Genomic DNA, 5026 nt, shown 5'->3' with positions numbered 1-5026 from the left:
ATAAGTACTCACAGGACTGCTCGCAGGGAATGATTCTTCCTGGAGATCTGTAGTTCTGGAGGTGTTGCTTGCTTGTCACCAGCTTGTCACCAGCTGTGTCACTGCCACTAGGGGAGTGGCTCCCCCTGGTGGTGAGATTGAACCGTGCACCACCAGCCCATTTACCATGTGCTTTTAATTAGATAGCTTGTACAGCTGTATTCTACCCAGCCCATACTGCAGGCTCACAACCTGGGAGAGGCATGTGTAGGATGCAGCTTGGTACTACTTTGCCCAGATTGTAGGCTGTAAGCCCAGGAGAGGCATGTCAGAGTAGGACCCATCTGATTAGAAGCGACCTTGACGACCGGTAGATGGGCCCGAAATATTTTTGATCAATTATATTCGCAAAAAGCTTCTAGCTGCATTTGCAGTAAGTATGACCCCCAAGCATTTATTCTTTTAGTGTTTGCTTATATCTTTGCGCAATTGACTAGCAGAGTGCTGTTACCTGTAGTTCTACGTACTCAGGCTGGGAAGAGTGATCCTTGGCCTCAGCCGAGGCTGGATCCTAGGTTGGGATCCCTGTTTCTGGGAGCTCCTACCAACACAGCCTTCCCCAAGCAGGGGGGCTGGTACACTAACTAGAACTTTCTTTCCTCCCCATGAGGCAGGAAGTGGGAACATTTCACACCTCCTCAAAGAGGGGGGGGGGAAGCTAGATTGGAATGTACTATTCCAGTCTAGATATGCTAAACTGAACTAAACACATTGCTGCCACCTGCTGGTGTACATGGAAAATTACAGCAATTATATGAAACAGGCATAGAAAATACATATAATGGAAAATGCAATGTTAGATTACACAAGATGACAATACATATACACCTAACATGATGTAGCAGGGAAAAAGAGTTTGGTAACATACTCTGGGATGTTACATACCCCCTTACTTTAAGCTAAGCCGTCCTCGGCTTACGTTGAGGAGGGTGAAGGAATCAGCTCTGGGTACCCAATAAATACAAAGTGCTGCATGAAATGACATATAATGACATACATAGACAAAACATGAAACGGCTTTCCCCAGGTTCCTGCCCGCTAGAGTAAGGTGTCCAACACACAGTTTCCTTCTCTTGTTATAACCAGGTAACCTAAATACTGCACAAAGCAAACATCACTGACTGACTTTGTATGTCCTGAGCTCTGTAGACACCAAAGAAAGCATGGAGGTGTCTTTACTCCATAATCCCACCATTGTGTAATGCAAAGTCCGCAAATAGAAGGGTGGCTTTATCCTGTATTCCCTTCCCTGCACCATAGCCTGAAGAAATTTGGCTTGTAGCACGATCACTATGATGACTGAGGGGAAGCTAAAGTACGGCTCTAAGGCTTGAGGCGCCTTACCTTAGGCAAAAGGCTCAGAAGAGGAGGTATTTATCGTCTCCGTATCTTCTGGCAATGTCACAGGAGGAGGGTAGCCTAATCCCGTTGCTCTCCTGGAAATGAGACACCTCAGAATGGGAACAATCCTGAACATTTAACAAGCGGGAAGGAGCAGCCCAGGGCTTCTAACGATTCCCGAAGCAGCAGGGGTACCTGTGTAGTAACTGGAGCTGCCTGGACTTACCACTAAGTACCTATGGGTATACTATGGGTATACATCACTGGGTGTAGGCCATTAGTATTCAACATCCCTATAAAGACAGTCCATATAAGGGGGGAGAGAACAAGAGCTGTAAAAAGGCACACTTTAAGTAAGTTGCTACAATTTTGTTAAGTGCAATGGTTAAGTGCAATCATGTTAAACAGTGCATAAATTCACATTGCGGCACCTAGAAGGATAATACACACAATGGGCAGGTTATCTTAAACGTTGCAAACTTTGTAAACTTGTTTAATAGTGAAAAATTATTAAATAGCATGAGAATTGGGTGCAAGCTTTTATGTTGCAATAAAACATTTTTATGTGCAATTTATTAGTGCAAAATGAGGCTCAACAATAACTTGAGTCCTGTTTCCTTGAGGTGCTTAAAGTTGTAGAATCCTCTGGAAACTGTTAAAAGTTCATTGCAATCCACAGGGTAAAAGTTCAATTGTAATCCAAAGGGTTAAAATGTCATATAAGAGCAGCAGGCTATCAAGTAACCTGAGAAAGGGGATAAAACGGTTAACTTGGACATGAGGGGGTTAAGTGCTGATGGGGGGAGTCCTAACTGAGCATGACCATCAGGATGAGGACTAAACAGGAAACCTGAAACATAAAACGTTAAAATCACAAAAAGGCCAACAGGTCCTCACCCGTCAGGTAACAGTCCATGGAGTGGCTCCCAAATGTCACTGATATATATATATTTTTTTTTTTTATAGTGGGACACCTTACAAGAAGGTATCCAGCTCCTCTTCACTTCTAGAGCTACTAAACCTCATGAGAGGATGTTCCTGCCTCTGATGGTAGCTCATTGTTGATGCCGTCGTGGTGCGCCACTGCCCTCTGCTGGTGGCTGCAGGAACTGGCTGTGCTGACAGCTTTGAGAATGCTGCGGTAACTCGCTGTAGCCCAGCCGGCACAGAGGGGGATAGAACCTCTGGCTGAAGGGGCTCAGGTAAGGTTGTAACAGGTTGCTGGGGCTGCTTCCAAGGCAGTACGTATGGGGGCATGGCATATGGATGTACCTTAGGATTAAAGGTAAGGACAGAATTGTTGATCTGACCTACCCTCAGGGTCGGTGGTGCTGCCAGATCTGGGATGAGAGGTGCTGGCTCAGGTTGAGGTTGCTCCTTGAAGCGCAAACGGCCATCTGGTGTTTCCTGGAGGCCTCTCACCTTGCCCGCAGAGCCTGGATCTTCCTGCCAGGTCTCTGAGACAACGGCAGGGTTGAGCGGTTTATCCAGTAGGGTTACACCCGCAGCAAACGGTCCCTGGATGGATCGCATGGGCGTATATTCCACCTGGTCTCCCACGTATAAGTTATGCCGGGCCTGAGGCAGATAATGCCGCTTCACCGAGCGACGGCCTACAAACACCTCCGATCGGGAGTAATTGTCCTGCAGAAACCCAACTCCCCGCTCCACAGAACAGTCCCGGTACGCCTGACCAAGGTGGGGTCCCCTGGCTGGGGGTCATCAACCACCTGTTTGACCCACTCTTCAACGGCCGACTTATACTCCCAGGCAGGGGCGGACAAAGACAGCTGAGGGCCCCTGTGCAAAGAATGTGCCTGGGCCTACCCCCTACCCCCCCCCTCCGCAAACCACACATACAGACGTAAATACACTCACCTAAAGAATTATTAGTGCCACCATACTAATACGGTGTTAGACCCACTTTTGCCTTCAGAACTGCCTTAATTCTACGTGGCATTGATTCCACAAGGTGCTGATTCTTTAGAAATGTTGGCCCATATTGATAGGATAGCATCTTGCAGTTGATGGAGATTTGAGGGATGCACATCCAGGGCACGAAGCTCCCGTTCCACCACATCCCAAAGATGCTCTATTGGGTTGAGATCTGGTGACTATGGGGCCATTTTAGTACAGTGAACTCATTGTCATGTTCAAAAAACCAATGTGAAATGATTGGAGCTTTGTGACATGGTGCATTATCCTGCTGGAAGTAGCCATCAGAGGATGGAGACATGTTCTCATTCTGTTTCATTCATTTTTCCAGTCTTCAACAGTCCAGTTTTGGTGAGCTCGTGCAAATTGTAGCCTCTTTTTCCTATTTGTAGTGGAGATGAGTGGTACCCGGTGGGGTCTTCTGCTGTTGTAGCCCATCCGCCTCAAGGTTGTGCGTGTTGTGGCTTCACAAATGCTTTGCTGCACACCTCGGTTGTAACGAGTGGTTATTTCAGCCAACGTTACTCTTCTATCAGCTTGAATCAGTCGGCCCATTCTCCTCTGACCTCTAGCATCCACAAGGCATTTTTGCACACAGGACGGCCGCATACTGGATGTTTTTCCCTTTTCACACCATTCTTTGTAAACCCTAGAAATGGTTGTGCGTGAAAATCCCAGTAACTGAGCAGATTGTGAAATACTCAGACCGGCCCGTCTGGCACCAACAGCCATGCCACGCTCAAAATGGCCTAAATCACCTTTCTTTCCCATTCTGACATTCAGTTTGGAGTTCAGGAGATTGTCTTGACCAGGAGCACCCCCCTAAATGCATCGAAGCCACTGCCATGTGATTGGTTGACTAGAGAATTGCATTAATGAGAAATAGAACAGGTGTTCCTAATAATTCTTTAGGTGAGTGTATATGCAATAGATACAGTGACCCATTTAAGGCTGCACAGTGCTTTTGGCCAACAATGTGTCGTGCAACCAAGGATCACAGCGGACACAATGCTGCAATGCATTGAGTTAAAATGAATGGGGTCGCATTGTGAACTTGAAGTTTCTTAAAATCACAATTGAAAAGTTGCAAGAAATTCATCAGGTTGGATTTTTTTGTGACCGTCAGGTCAAGACCTCATTTACATTTACTAGCTGTGATGTATCGTAGGATCGCTGCAATCTTTGGCTGCATAATGTGTGTTGCAGCCACAGCCACCTTGTGGTGCCAGCCAAAGGGCCCATTTCGACGGCTGTGCTTTACAGTTTGCAAATTGCGGATCCACAAAACACGGAGACTGGCCATGTGTGTCCTATGACAGAAAATGCCTATTCAGCCTATCATTTTTGCGGGGCTGCGGAAAGGACATGGATGCGTACCCGATGAAATGATTGGATCCAAACCCATTCTGTAAAATTGCAGAACAGATGCGGACTCCTTCATACGGCCATCTGAATGAGCCCTAACACACAGACTGGACTGTCATACATGACACCGCTCTTTTTCACACATCCTCACGCAGGCACTGTCACACATGCAGGCACTGTCACACACTCACTGTCACACATGCAGGCACTGTCACACACTCACTGTCACACACGCAGGCACTGTCACACACTCACTGTCACACATGCAGGCACTGTCACATACTCACTGTCACACACTCACTGTCACACATGCAGGCACTGTCACACACTCACTGTCACACATGCA

General features: G+C 47.0%; 1 long non-coding RNA gene across 1 annotated transcript; it reads left to right on the top strand.

The window, feature by feature from the left end:
- The first annotated feature begins 823 nt into the window (after window positions 1-823).
- Window positions 824-4348, top strand: LOC120998450. The gene is made up of 3 exons (XR_005778395.1): window positions 824-834; window positions 4196-4206; window positions 4247-4348. It is a non-coding gene; the product is annotated as an uncharacterized LOC120998450 (long non-coding RNA).
- Window positions 4349-5026: the final 678 nt, after the last annotated feature.

The sequence above is a fragment of the Bufo bufo genome, chromosome 4 (genome assembly GCF_905171765.1).
Source record: "Bufo bufo chromosome 4, aBufBuf1.1, whole genome shotgun sequence".
NCBI classification, from domain to species: domain Eukaryota; kingdom Metazoa; phylum Chordata; class Amphibia; order Anura; family Bufonidae; genus Bufo; species Bufo bufo.
Note: the sequence above shows the minus strand (reverse complement) of the source record. Positions and strands in the feature narration are given on the sequence as shown.